General features: G+C 35.3%; 1 protein-coding gene across 2 annotated transcripts in view; it reads left to right on the top strand.

The window, feature by feature from the left end:
* Positions 1–15,707, top strand: part of AstCC (Allatostatin double C) — a 95,924-nt gene extending 80,217 nt beyond the window's left edge. For both annotated transcript variants that reach the window (XM_085808673.1, XM_085808671.1), the window contains exon 3: positions 15,447–15,707. The gene's annotated coding sequence lies outside the window, so the exon portion shown is untranslated. The remainder of the gene's footprint in view (positions 1–15,446) is intronic.
* Positions 15,708–15,918: the final 211 nt, after the last annotated feature.

The raw sequence follows: 15,918 nt of genomic DNA, 5'->3' as shown, positions 1-15,918 counted from the left end.
TTTCCTATTTAAGCATCTAAAATAGCAGAAAAGTAAGGCATTTTTAGTATTTATTTCCAGGATTTCGTTATGAAATTTAATACAAAATCATTAACCTAGAGTAATAAATAAGTGAAAATTACGTTAATATTTGTAAAATAGACAGAAACGTTTCTGAGTAAACCTTGTTATTTTCTGAATGATAGTCATTTCTCATTAGATAATCCACTTGTAGTTTTACTTGTGGACTCCACTGGATACTTTATCGGGAAAATTTTGAACCTTGTAAATAATGTAAGTTATCTATTGGTTATCATTAACCAAAGGCTCACATGGAGTTGTCATGCTAAGCATGTCATAGGAAAAGCCTATGGTATCGCCAAACAACTTTCTGTACTCCTTGGAAGTTACTCTGGACTATCACTCAACAAATGAGAAGGATATGCATATTCATTATAAGGCCAATTCTATACTACGGATATCCAGCCTTGGCATCAGCATCAAAGGCAGACTTTCTCAAACTTCAGGTAGTGCAGAATAAGATTCTGAGAAGACTTGTAAAGGCTCATTACCTCACAGGGAATAAACTATCCATGATGCCTCAAAAATCGGCTCTATAGTGCACCACATTACTAAATAAGCGCTTCTTCAAACTGGACTTAGCTTTGATGTTGCAAATTATTCAGAATTTCTAATTTACCAGATCATTTCAGAAGATAAATTAATCACACCATTTGATATTCACATGATTAAATATCACAACTTCGTAACCTAGTTTTGACTACCGATGTTTACTTGTTTTCTTGCGCCGTGGGACTTTTGTGTCTCGTGGTTTTCCGTTAGATTGGCACACATGAAGTAAAGGAGATAATGGTCTTTATCTCATTTTCTTGACTGTAGCTGAAGTTTCACCTGTTAGCTCATTAAAGATCATGTGCCGTCAGTGGCTTAATTTTCTTCTCTAGCTTATGAATGCCCCTTCTGGGGCCACTTAAGCAATTTCATAACTAGTGCCATTATCAGCTTCGCACTTGTACTGTTGGCTGGGCAGGTTATTTGAATCGGCCTGTCTGCCTATAGGAAGGGATTCCTTCATTGGAGGACTTTCTGCTGGCTCGCATTCACGATACACATATGGAAAACTACAAAAAAACAACCATGCAGCCAGTCCAGCGTTTGTACAGCAGAGTAACGGCTGAGTGGCTAAAGTTGCAAAACGCAAGTAACTCACCTTTCTTTTTCTTTTAACGTCCTCATACGTAAGACATTTAACGTTACATTTAACGACATTTACGTCCATTTTAACGTAAGACATTTTTTCCATTAAGCCAATACTAGCCGGAAGTATTTGCAGGCTGTACTTTTAGAAAAGAGCCTTAAAATTATTTTCAGTTTGTAAAATATCTTTCCTCATTCATTGATTATTTATTCAGGTAATCAAATGTTATTTAAATAAAGTTATACAAATACACTTTAGTTAATTATTGCCTCAAATTGTAACTAAGAGTTGACTCACGTCAGCTTAGCGTTCGAAATTTATAGCGCTGCAAAATGTTTCTTTAGTTATAATAATTAACAGAATAATTTGCATAAATGAATATTTATAACTACAATTAATTAATTTAATTAATTTTTATTGTATCATTTTTTATTCAGAATTTCTAAGTTACCAGAACTGATAGTTCGCTTAGAAATACCATTTACACTGTACAGTAAATTGTGGAGTATGCTATTTATTAATGATCGTAAATATCATACCTTACAGTTCAGAACTCTGTTATCTGTTCCTTCTAATCTGAGCATTTAAATTACAACTGTGCCTAGTTTATGTCTCTTTGCAGGTCCTAACTGGAAAATGCTATTTTCAGAGGAATAGGCTATGAAATGAAATCGTAAATTATGTTAAATAAAACATTTAACTTTTTTAATGTGAGTATGTTTTCAAAGTTCCCTATCTTAGTCATTTACATTACTTCTAAAGCGATTATACCTGGGTAAAATGAAGAGGAGAATAGAATGTGTTTTTGCATTTTCTTCGTGAAATGAGCTTTGGACGTATAAAGGGTATGTTGCTTTATTTTTCTTTAAGTCCGCCATTTTTACACGTGAAAAACTAAGGTAATTACAATCAAGGTGGTAAGGTATGTTTCTTTGGTAAGTATTTCTATTAATTCTAAAATAAGCGCCTCATAAAACATATGCAATACATTTCGCTGGAAAGAATAATATGAAGTCTTTTACCCTATTCCTTCACACGGTGCTCACGTGCTCGTACAAGTTTGTGCTTACGTGATAATGGAAGATATTGTAGAGCACAAGCTTGTCTTTCGTCATTTTTCCTTCTACAGTTGAAGAAAAAGGTTCTGTAGTAACCTTTGAAATACTACTACACATTTATAAAAATTAATGTTGATTGCTATTGTTTGGACATCTAATAATCATTCAGTTGCATAATCCAGCCAGCTGGCTCTGGCTACTTCTTTTATCTAAGTGTCACCTTAAGTTTTATTCTTTACAACTGATCAGAAATCTTCACTATTTTATTGTCAATACGGAAGTCGGAAGCAGAAGCTCACTTTTAGTTATTATAGCTTGGAACAAGAAAATAATCGGAAAGTGAAGTAGCGTATCTTCCTTAAACTTATAACGTTGCGCGCCTCTAACTAGCACGCAACCAAGAGGTGACTGTGAAAGCTTGTATAAACCACAGAGTCTTATAAAGGGTTTAAGTCCCTTTTTATTCAACGTAATAAATTACAATGGCGTCCTCTTGACGCTTACAGACTGTGCCCACTAGGCAGTCAAATAAAAATAAGAACCTGAAAAGAAAGTAAAGACAGTATTCTAACTACGAGGCTCTCTAAAATAACTAACTCACCGCGTTTTACAAATACCGCAGCTAATTCAGCAGACTTGAAGCTCACTGGAACAATTGCAACTACTTCCCGCCAAGCACATAGGCCGCAACGCGGGGTTCTTCAAATCTCTATAACTACCTCCGCGCTCGCTAAGTAAGAATAACTCTCTCACCGAACTCGTTTCCTTCTATTTAAATCATAATACTTCCGCTGATAATTTGAATCCTTGCTCGTTCTACTCAAATTTACATATTCTGGCATTGGCAGTTCCAGAGGAAAGTAAGGCTTGAAAGGAAAGATAGTTTAAACTTAAAATAAATGTTAGTTAAAATAAATATAAACCCTACATTTGCCGCTGCCAGAATTTGGAAAACTTGGAAGCAGGTCCTACAAACGACCTGTTGTAAGTTTATCTAATTCTGAACTAACTGGCGAAAGCCTCGTTTACACAAAAAAATCTTATGTAACAATTATATATTAAAATTCTGTTAGTCGTTACAAAGCTTTCTTCTTACAGCAACTTTTCCTGGACTTCATCAATCAATCTTGGTCTTTCCTTCCAGCATCTGGAAGGAATAAGTATCAGTATCTTTCTACATACATTATAATTTACACTTTCTTGACACAATAAATTTTTGTTTTTAACGTTTCGTTTTTCTTAGTTATTGCTTACTTCACATTCATTCAATTTTTCAAGCATTAATTTAACTTTACCCTGGCTCTCCACCATGTGTGGTGTCAAACGGGAATATTCGTGTTTTAGTCTTACAACACTTCCCCTAACCACCATGATTTGTTAGAATTCAACAACCCAATAGACACACCTTACTCGACATTCTACAACTCAATGAGCTACTTTAATATTCTTAAAAATTCAAATGTAGGTGGAGAACCCTACAAAACACCTTCATTCTAACTTCCCCCTCATTCATCTTTAAACATGCAGGCTTTCGCTCTAAAGCATGACTTTACAGTTTAATACTTAAATTTTGACTTCATTGCTTTTAAGCATTCACTTTTAGCATCTACAATTTTATGCTTCTAGACTAAATTCTACTTTTACATAACATGCAAGTATTTACATACATTTACAAAAGTTTAATACATATGCTTTTTACAATTTACCATAACATGAATAAGAGAAAATAAATTTTTACTTTACTCATCCTTCGCCAAGCTGGCGGCACTGAAACTAAAATTCTTATTAGTACAAGAATACGAAGTTATTTTTATCTCCGGCCAAATTTTGGCTTTAACATAACAGAATTAGTCTTTCGACCAACAGAAAATGCTTGTTTTTAGCTTTTACACTTAAAGAAAATAATACTTTTGCCTTAGCTAAATAAAGTAAAACAAAACTAAGTCTCAACCGAGACATATTGACTTTCGTCAAAACATAGAACTTCGTACTTATGCATAACATTTCGGAACAAAAGAGAAAAATATTTATAGAAGGTTTTAACTTATCTTTGAGTTTTCGATGCTTGAAACTCCGTCATCCGTTTTTGACAAAATTGATCCCAAGTTAGAGGTGTCATGGATGTCAATCTTCTCCTTGTTGATCTCCAATTGTCGTCCCCGTTGATCTTTCTTTTGCGTCCTCTACATGCTGGCCTCTTGACGGAGTAATCGTCTGGTTGTTGGCCTTTGCGTTTCTGCCTGGGACGGCTGGTCGTGACGTCCTCCGGTCTGGAGTCCTTCTTGAATTTCTTCTGTTCGTCGTATTTTTGTGCCTCCTGTTGGCGTTTCAGTTTCCGGAACGGCGGCCTTGCTGGCACCTGACTCTGTGGCCGTGTGCGCGTTCTCCTTGATGTGTAATTTCTCCTGCCATCTTTTGTAGGTGGTGTTTTCGTCTTTACCACGGTTTCTTTACCCGGTTCATCTGTATTTTTGTTTTTCTTAAACGCCGGAGTTTGAAAATCATTTTTTCTTTTTGATACCGACGTCCGGGTTGTAGAAGTGCTAGGTCTCTCTTCAGTTCTCCGTTTCTTGCGTGGTGGAATAGTTGTTGCAGTCTCTGGCCCTTCTATTTCGTTTAGACTTGAGTCCTGCAAGAAACTTTTAAGGATTTCAAAATCATGTGGATTATAGTATTTTTTCACCTGGTCGGGACTTGCTTTACAGATTTCCCCTCTCTCGTTTTTAAGATATAAGACTACTCCTTTGATTTCCTGAATTACATAGGGGCCTTCAAACTTTGGAGCTAGCTTTGCCATAAAATTGTCTGGGGCACTTGATAAAGAAAATTTCCGCTTTAATACTTTATCCCCAACTTTAAAATCTGCTTCACGGCGTTTTCTATCATAATATAACTTCTGTCTATTTCTTGCCGTATCCGAGGTTTTAAGCGCCTGATCAATCAATTTTTGCACGTCTTGTTGTTTAAATTCGTGCTCTCTTTGTTGCACAAAGAATAATTTATCTAAAGGCGTAATTAACTTTCTGCCTAAAAATAATTCTGCTGGAGTTTTTCCCGTAGTATCATGATGTGCCGTTCTTAAAGCATAAGCTAATTCATTTATGTAGCCATCCCAGCGCTTGTGATATGTGCTAACGTAACTGCGAATTATTTTTACAATGTTTTTATTAACTCTTTCTGCTATGTTAGCCTGTGGTCTATACGGAACCATTTTGATATGGCGTATATCAAGTCCATTGCATATGTTTTCAAATATTTGACTAATGAATTGTTTTCCGTTATCGCTAATGACTTTTATCGGTGCACCGTATTTTAAAATGTATCTGTGTAAGAATGCATCTGCGACTGTTTTGGCTGACGCGCGTTTAAGTGGAACAATTTCTATCCATTTTGAAAAATGATCTACTATTACTAAAAGAAAACTATTTTTATTTAACTCGCTCTGGGGGAAGGGACCAAGGAGATCTATGCCTAAAATTTCATTCGGAAATGTAGCGCGAATGCTATTTAAGTACCCGGCCGGGCTGTAATTAATATCATTTATTAACTGACATTGATTGCAGGACCTGACATACGCCGTTACTATTTTGTATAATTGCGGGAAATATACCGCCTCGCGTATCCTTTTTAAAGTCTTTCTGACCCCGAGGTGGCCCGCTGTTTTTTTTCGTGCAACTCCTTCAAAATGCTTAATCGAAGCGAGGCTGGGATGACTGGCTTATACTCAAGATTTTCGTTTGTTGTTTTCGTATAGAATAATAAATTATCTATTATTTCATAGTTTTTTGCTCTATTTCTTATCGCATCGATATCTGTGTGCTCAAAGCTTTCGGGGTCTTTCAAATAAGCATAGATATTTCCAAATTCAGGATCAGCTTTCAGTTCAGTAATAACCGTATCTCTAGAATCTAAAATTTTTGAAGTCAACACAGCGCATTTAAGTTCATTACCTTCATCGTCCAGTTTTATACGAGAAAGTACGTCAGCTACATTGTTTTCCTTACCCGGTTTATATTTTATTGTGATATTATATTCTTGGAGTTTTAAAGCCCATCTTATTAACCTGGGCGTTAGGTTTTTTCCCGAGTAAAGTCTACCAACAGCCGCATGATCCGAAAAGACTGTTACTGGCGATTTGCCGAAATAAACTCGAAATTTGTGTACAGCCATTAATACGGCTAATGTTTCTCTTTCTGTAGCTGTATAATTCCTTTGTGTTTGAATCAGTGTTTTACTAAAAAATGCCAGCGGATGGTTATTTTGCATAAGAACCGCACCCACCGAATAGTCTGATGCATCTGCCGCAATTTCCAGGTTTTCGTCCCCCTCAGGGAATTTTAAAACAGGGGCATTAATAAGTGCTTCTTTTAATCTTTCAAAAGCTGTGTTCGCTTCCGCTGTCCACGTAAATTTACTCTTTTTTCTTTTGATTACTAAGAGTGGTTCAACAATATTAGCGAAATCTTTTATGAAAGATCGATAGTAAGAACATAATCCAAGGAAAGACGAAAGTTTCTTGGCGGTGTTGGGCGGTGGGAAATTCTTAATAGCTTTTATTTTTGAATCTTGCGTTTCTATACCCTTTTGCGAAATTTTATAACCGAGATATTTAAGTTCTTTAGTTGCGAACTTGCATTTTGAGGAGTTAATTGTAAGACCGGCCTCTTTTAATAATTTAAAAACTTGTTCGAGGTCATTAATGTGTTGTTCCAACGTACTACTCGTTATAATTATATCATCTAGATAAATTAAAGTTGATTTTCCTAGGACAGGCTTTAGAACAATGTCCATAGCTCTCTGGAATGTTGATGGGGCCCCACACAACCCAAAAGGCATGCGTAAAAATGCATAAGTGCCCGATTTTGTTATAAACGCGGTTTTATGTATATCTTCGGGTCTCATAGCTATTTGATAGTAGCCAGACGTTAAGTCCAAAGTAGACATATATCTCGTCGATTTGATCTGTCTAATGATCTCGTCTATAACCGGCAAAGGGTAAACTGGGAATTTAGTTATGCTATTTAGTTTTCTATAATCGATAGCAAACCTCCAAGCCCTTTTATCCGAAGGAGGAAACTCGTTCTTTTTCCTACATAGTACGACTGGACTCGCGTATTCACTATTTATGGGCGTTACTATTTTATTCTTTAACATCTCCTGAATATGTTCTTCGATGATTAAGTCTTTTTGTTTATCATAGCGATACGGTTTAGTCCTACAAGGTTTTTCGGCATTTAATTGAATCTTGTGAGTCACGATCTGACAGTTTCCCGGTTTTTCTGAAAACAAATGAGAAAAATTACTCACCACTTGCTGTATTGCTTTACTTTCCTAATCATTCAAATGGCTAAGGTCCAATTCAGGTGTCTCCACCGGTTCCACCACCCTCTGGTCCATCTCCAGCACCACGGAACTATCTTGAAAATTTAATTTGGCCCTCGCGGCCCTTAAAAAGTCCATACCTAAAATAAGAGAGTGTTGGAGGTCTTTCACCACAAAAATTAATACTTTGAGATTTTCCTCTTTTATCTGTAAGTTTAATGATACTTTCCCGATGCAGTGACATGTTTTTCCTTGCGCCGCTATAATTTCCGTATTTCTGGTTTTGAATAGTCGTATCCTATAAAAATTCTTTTTGAAGAACTTTTCACTCATGAAATTGCCTTCTGCCCCTGTATCGATGAGGGCTTCTACTGGTACATCGCCAACCAGGACTTGTATAATTGGTAGCTGTGAGTTTTTTACGATGACTGTATTTAGATGTCTGTTTGAGGGTTTTTCTAAAACTTCCGGGGTCTTGACCCTCCCTTTCACAGGCCCCTCTAGTCGTTTAAAGCTTTCCTTTCAATCTGTGTCTTCTGGGTACGCGGATGCTTATTTTCAAATTTTCTTTTTGGGCCTTGACCTTCGAGTTTCGATGCGTTAGCTTGATAGTTCTTTCCCCCATACGAGCGATTTCCATTTCTGGTTTCCTCCTTCCTTCTGGTACTTTGAGAATATGTTTCCCCTCTCGCTCTTTCCGCTATTCTGCGATTTTGAAATTTTACCGCCAATTCGAAAAGTTCCTGCAATGTGGTTGGGTTTCTAATTTCAAAGTAGTCTTGGACAGCGGGTAACAATCTTGGTAATATTATTTCAATAATCTCCGCATCGGGTTTCTTGCCATACAGCATATCCGTTAGCTTGATTTTTCGTAAAATAAAGTCCGTCAATTGTGCTGTATCCCGTTGATAGAAACTATATAGCTCAGCTTCCAGCCGTGCGCGATCTTTCACTATGGGGAAGGCCTTTACTAACGATTTTTTGAAATTTTCAAATGTATACGTCGGGCTTCCAAATTCACCTAGAAGAAATTTGCCTATATTTTTCCACCATAGCGCGGCCTGTCCTCTTAGTGCTGATGTGGCAATAGCAACTTTTTGTCTTTCAGGCACAGGATAGAGCTGAAAGTGGTTTTCTATACCTTCTAAAAATACGGACACCGAATTTTTTCCGTCGAAATAGACGTTTGGCTTGATTGATGCTCTCAAAGTCTGAACCAGGTATCCAAATCCTTCTAACTGCGTTGTCATTTCTTGGTGTTGTCCAGCGGCTTCCATCCAGTTTTCGTCCATTTCAGTTCGATAAGTGTTCGGGCGCCAATATAACGTTGCGCGCCTCTAACTAGCACGCAACCAAGAGGTGACTGTGAAAGCTTGTATAAACCACAGAGTCTTATAAAGGGTTTAAGTCCCTTTTTATTCAACGTAATAAATTACAATGGCGTCCTCTTGACGCTTACAGACTGTGCCCACTAGGCAGTCAAATAAAAATAAGAACCTGAAAGAAAGTAAAGACAATATTCTAACTACGAGGCTCTCTAAAATAACTAACTCACTGCGTTTTACAAATACCGCAGCTAATTCAGCAGACTTGAAGCTCACTGGAACAATTGCAACTACTTCCCGCCAAGCACATAGGCCGCAACGCGGGGTTCTTCAATTCTCGATTTCTACCTCCGCGCTCGCTAAGTAAGAATAACTCTCTCACCGAACTCGTTTCCTTCTATTTAAATCATAATACTTCCGCTGATAATTTGAATCCTTGCTCGTTCTACTCAAATTTACATATTCTGGCATTGGCAGTTCCAGGGGAAAGTAAGGCTTGACAGGAAAGATAGTTTAAACTTAAAATAAATGTTAGTTAAAATAAATATAAACCCTACAAACTGATGCTCAAATTAATCTCCTACGGATGTTCTCTTCTTCTAATTTCAGTATTATTATATAAAAAAAAAACACTCTTTATTAGACAAAGTAACCACGGTTATTTACACTCAATGTTCGATTATTCGAATAAGTTAGTTTTGAGGTAGGAAGGGCCTAGCGACGATTTATTGCTCAGCTTTTCTTCACATATTTCTTAGAGATTAATTAAAGCAATATAAAGAACTTAGTTACGTTTTTACTATAAAATCAACAGATTATTATAGAAGTATAACTTCTGAACTTTCACTGCATACCCCCAAAAATGTTTACCTCAAATCCCATGTTAAAACCACTACTCTAAGAAAATCATCAAAAAGTAGCTTTTAGTTTTACATAAATTTCTTCCATTTCGATGCTGTTTCTCTCAATCCTGCTGCTTATTTTAAGAAACTGTGTAACTGGATGTATTTGTTACCGTGAAAGTCCGATATATAGAGAATGTCAGCATTCTATGCTGAACGTCAACGTTCACATTGTCATTTGGTCCACATAGTCGCAACATTCACATAGTCCGCAGTATTTGCTAAATATCCTTACCTTTCATTTACAATAGCAAATGTTGACATTCACCATGCACTGATGGTGAATGGTGAATGAAAATATTTTCGTTACGTTTTTATATCATATTTTATTATTAAAACGTAACATGATATATTTCAAAATAGGAGAAATCACCTGCTATTGTAAATAAAGTGTTGAACTTAAAACGAACAATGAATTGTACAAGAGTCCCTTGATTTTATAACTGCACTTAGTTGTAAAACACTTTAATCAGGATTTGTCCATTGGGACCCCTAAAAACCCCAGTCGCCCTTTAAAAGGGGGGTACATAAGGTATTTCTCCCGCATTCTTAGCATGCCGTCGTAGTGTAGTGGTCAGCACGCTGGGTGCGTATTCCAGAGGTCCGTGGTTCAATTCCCGGCGAGGGCGGTTTTCAATTTTCATCATTCCTGCTTTAAAAATAACCTAATAGCTCTACAAAATAAGTAAAATGAAAGGTCATGAAATCGTATTTCGCGGAATCCCAGGGTTCCGCGTGTCAAAATAAAATTTAGATACTATATAACATATGTCAAAGATAATGATGTACAATGTTTTGAAAAACTAAAGATTTTTTTGACAGAAAATAAATTACATTTAAACGACAGAGTTAAAAATTTTATAATGGAGCATTGTTTTCAAGTGAAGAAAACTGTAAGAGAATATTTAGTAGAAGAGAAAACGGTATTTACATATTATTCCACCTAGCGTGAGAGCTGGATACCATAGAATCATAAAAGTTGGCAAAATTCTGCCAAAATTCTATTCCTGCAGAATTTCAAAATAACTGATGCTTTTTTGTTTATTAACAACCAGTATTCGACCCGCTTCGTTTTCACAATTCATAAAAAATCTCTCATTGATTTCTACTGTTTTGTTATACCTCCGATTTAATCCGAAGCTTTGTTTAGAACGCTATGAGTGGGAATTTCTCACAGGCAATTATTCCATTCTACTACTGTTTTGTTAGCCATATGCTTCTGACCATATCGTATCCATTAATCCATACTTTATTTTAAGGTAGGATCCCATAAGTTCGCCACCCAGACGGTATAGTGGTTAGCGGAGCCTATTGTGGTACCGAAGAGTCCAGGTTCGAATCCTGAAGAAGGTATGGATGTTTGTAAATGTATAGTGTCTGTGCAGCGTGGGGCACTCCAAATATATGGCGAGCCGAAAGTCCTCTCGTTTGGATTTGTGGTAGACCCACGGACCATCCCCAAGGGTTTTCTCCCTCAGGGGTGGAAATAGAAGTCCAACCTTTTTGAGGTTCTGGCAACCATTCTTCCATTAAATTCTTGGACAAGACAACAACGCAACATTCCATAAGTTCGAATAGAAATCACTGCTTGTTGTTCTGTAGAAGGCAGGTCCTTAATTCTAATACTCTTTTGAAATGAAAAAAAAATTACAGCAGTAGCAGTTAATTTTTATTCTTGTCCATAAAAACAAAACATGGCGTATCGAAAATCAATCGGGGTTTTAGCAAATGAAAGCGCAGATATTACGAATGTGTTATTACTTAACGGTTATGCATAAGTGGCGCTAAATCGCGCTGTTTGGATACAGTTTCACGGTCGACAAGATAATGCGTAAGCACCGAGAAAAGCAAAAATTAAACATGAGAGAAAACTTAAATCTTTTAATCCAATAGATAAAAAAATCTGTTGGAGTACTACGATAACTCAGAAGATTTTCCGATAAAGACAAGGGAAAACTTATCGACATATCAACAGATTAGACTTTAAAAATCTAAATTCAAGCAAGAGCAGCTCCTAAATTTTTGGTTGTACACTTCTGTAGTATACCTAGAATTTTCTAACACAGTTATTAACATTTTAATGCCATTCGAAACAACGCATTTAATACAATAAGTCTTTCTTAACGTATGTGGCAAAAAATAACAAAATACAGAAACAAATTAACTGCAGAATATGCAACACGACTGCAGATTACATCAATAGCTAGGTTTCGACAGTTTGTGTGAAAAAATGCAAGCACATGTCAGTCACTAAATAGAATGCAAGGGTAGGTGACCCCTGAAGCCCAAGTTAATGTTATTAATGAGTAAGTTACATTATGTTTATGTTAAAAACTTTTACAAAAAAGAGCAGTACTTTTCTTTAATTGTCTTTATATAAGGTATTTATAACATATTGATCTAATTTATATATTAAGATATATTTTTCTGAGGGTGGGATGGGGTTGTCTGGGAAAACCTTATACTTCTAAGGGTTCTGAGAGTCAACAAAATTTGAAAACACTACTCTATGCAGTTATGCTCCTTATGTTTTTAATAAGAATAAAATAAAATATTTCTACTCCTGGAATCATTGTATGTCTTCGATAAAATAGCATCGTTTCTCCGTTACTTAAAAGTATAACAAAGTTTTATAACTGTAAATTGTTGCTCGTAGGAAACTGGCTGAACGTATTTTAGCAGATAGTTTTAAAATGTTATCAAAAGTAAGGTAAAAATGTAAGATCTGTCTCTGTTATTCCACATAAACTAAATTAGATCCTACAATGAACCTGGCGAATTCTCGCACATGCATGAATAAATTACCAGCACAAAAGAAAGGGGAAATGTAACCCTTTAATTCAAATAATTAACAGAAAGGCACGATCTGTGTGCTTTATAATGGGACCGTCAACTTGCTGTGAAACCGAAACGTAGAATAATTCAAGTCAAAATCTAAAATAAAGTAGTGCTGGATTAGCACGTTAAATTACGCCTAGCAGGTTGACTCACAAAACCTAACAGGCGTGATGATAATCCGGAATGTCCAAGAGGCTTACTAGCATAACAGCAAAATAGCAACGAAACGTGCGCTGGCTAGCGAAAACACGCTCTGAATAAATTCAGAGAACACCCGTTTAAATACTCACTTCACTTAACTTCAAACTTACATCCTGGCGAGAAAATGTGAGGGGAATTTGAGAAGTTCAGTAAAGGTATCAAACTTAAAATAAATTTGTTATGCAAGATAAGGGAAACTCTACAAACGTCAGACAAAAGTTTGAGTGAACCAAAGGTGAAAAATCATTATTGAAGTGCAATATTATTTAATATTTTCATAATTTATTTCTGAAAAATTATATTAAAAATTAGGAAAATAAGGACTTAAGTATTTTAATTAAAATGTTGAAAAATAATGAAGACAATTTTGTGACTCATTATTTAAGGAAGCGACATTTATTATGCAATATTATTTAATTAGTAATTGTAATTAATCAACAGATGAGATGAGATGTAATACTTCTTGTCCAACCTCTAAAAATAGATTACTTCGGCAAATGAAGGTGATGAGTTAATTAACAGTCAGTTGCATTTGAATGTTTACGCTTCATTTCCTCTGTATGTGATTTGACTTAAGCATATTTGCCAGAAGTACAATAATCGCAATGAGAGTTAAAGTAAGAGAGAGAAAACTAAAAAATAAATATTTGTGCAATCAATATGACCGTACAGTACATTAAAAAATTAAATTGAAAAATGCGAATCAGTACATTGAAAAATTTAATTTTAAAACAAACGTTGAAAGAAATTATTCCATTCCATTTGTGCGCGCTCTCGTACTAAGCGATTAGTATTTACTTCTACATCTAGCAAGAGTAAGATGCATGATTCGAATCCTGACACGGGCACAGCTGATTATTTGCTTTCCTTCATTATAGCTTTATAATTATCTGAAATAAAATATTTTGGATGATAACTACATGGATTTTATCGATTGGGTCTGACGCCTTTTCCCATTCGCCGTTTGAGTGGAGGTTAATGTAAGAGATTATTGAATTTCTCTAATCCTGCTATCGAGCTGTAAGAGCACGTCCGTCTTTCTATTTAATCTAATCTTAATTTTCTTAATCCAATGTTTCTATAACTTTATCTTTTTAATAAGATCAATTTAATCTGTTTGATCACATTAGGAAGACTTCTACAGACTGAGTCAAAGATATTTTTAATACAATGCCCAGGAACATTTCCTCTGTATGTAATTTGACTAAATGAAAGTATATTTGCCATAAGCACAATAATCCATTTGGTATTTGCTGGGAAACTGGCCGACCCATTCAACCAACTCATCAACGAACTCATTCAACCAGCTCATCACACAGAATATTGCGGTGCAAGAGGCAGTCAAGCTTGCATCTACAAGAAAAGGAAGAGACAGTATACAGACAATCAAATAATACATGAGAATCAAACCGATATTCTTAGTATCAGCCCGAGTTTCAACTCTAAAACTCTGAAGTATAAACAAGTCCGTTTTCAGCCCAACCCTTGTTTCAAGTGTCTTTTTTATTGGGGGGTGGGTGAGAAAATTACTTTTGGATATATTCTTAGATATTTGTATACTCCCATTCATAACAATAGGAAGTTTTACACAATAAAATACACTGTGCCCGTACTACTTGAGAATTCGCATTGCGCGTTCAGCATTTGAGAAGAAATACAATGTACGGAGCATCTCTACAAATAACGAGGTTATTCTGAAAATTCAGGATTAGATGGCCAGTTTAGCAGAAAATCTCCTATTTTTCTTACCATAGTTAATTTTTGATAGCCATTGCATTACATGCAATATAAAGAAGAAAGGTAACATAATCACCAGTAATCGCTTGGTACAGTAATTGCTTGGCAGAAATGCTTAACAGTACTTGAGATAACGGCAATTTCAAATTCATCTGCCATACATATTATTCTAGATTTAATCACTTAATCAACAAATGCAATCAATACTTTAATACTAATTAAGACACTTTAATACTAATATACTTTAATACTACTAATATACTTTAATACTACTGTTATTTTCTGAACATTTTTAACTGTTTAAACGCGTCATTTGTGTAACCTCTTATGAGTAACATAGTCTGTTATTGTAAAACAAGCACTTCAAGGCAGTAGCCAGCCTCCCATTTACGGTCGTAACTCTGGTCAATATCACTGTATTTATTTTCTGTACGTCTTTTGAGATTATAGTTCAAGTTAGACATCGTTTGCATGCATTCCATCACGAGAAACACGCTAAACGGAAATGAAGGGGAAACAAATTAAGCAAGTCAAACTTTTTAGCGCAGCTGTTGTTCGCATAGTTACGAGTTAAATTAGGAGGCTAAAAATAACCTTTGAAGTTCCTATTCAAAGTATAAGACTGCAGCACATGGAAATACGCCTGAACTATAAACTTTTGTGATAGTTTAACTTAAGCTGAAACAATATGTGCATTTTAAAGTGTTGATGTCTAAGATACTTATCTAAACGTAATAGTTTGAATATAAACAGGCACATCTCAAATCTCGTTCAAAGCTTTGTTGTAAAATAGTTGTGTTGTTTCACTTAAGTTCATTAAAAAGATTTTGAAATTTGCTGTTTTTATTTTTATTATTTTTTGCAGGTGTGATGGAATCGTAAAGAAAAAGGAAGCTGGAATGTTTGACGAAATTTTTAAAATACTTTTTCATTTTGAAATGATTTTAGATGTATAACTATCTGATATCTATATATGTTACAGTACCTACACAGAGACTGCTTTTGCTTTATATATATATATATATATATATATATATGTTATGTTGTGAAAAAGTGAAGTTATGAAATGTTTTCATTTTGTACGTGCACGTGAAATAAAGCTTTGTCATCGATTTTTATGAACTGATTACCTTTTGTTAAATGCGATATTTACAACAAGCACCTACGATAAAGCATCCCCTTTGCAAAATATTCATTAAAATTTATTTAATTTTTCTTATGTTACGAAACCTATGAATAGGAAATAAAAAAACGAATTTTGAATATGATAAACAATTAGCATTTATCCCGGAAATAACGTAAGAAATTTTTGTGTTTATTTCTCCTCTGTTCCATAC

This window comes from Stegodyphus dumicola, chromosome X1 (genome assembly GCF_044657685.1).
Source record: "Stegodyphus dumicola isolate Sdum_Otavi_A_Nest chromosome X1, ASM4465768v1".
Lineage (NCBI taxonomy): Eukaryota > Metazoa > Arthropoda > Arachnida > Araneae > Eresidae > Stegodyphus > Stegodyphus dumicola.
The sequence above is the reverse complement of the archived record's forward strand: the minus strand, read 5'-3'. Positions and strand labels throughout refer to the sequence as shown.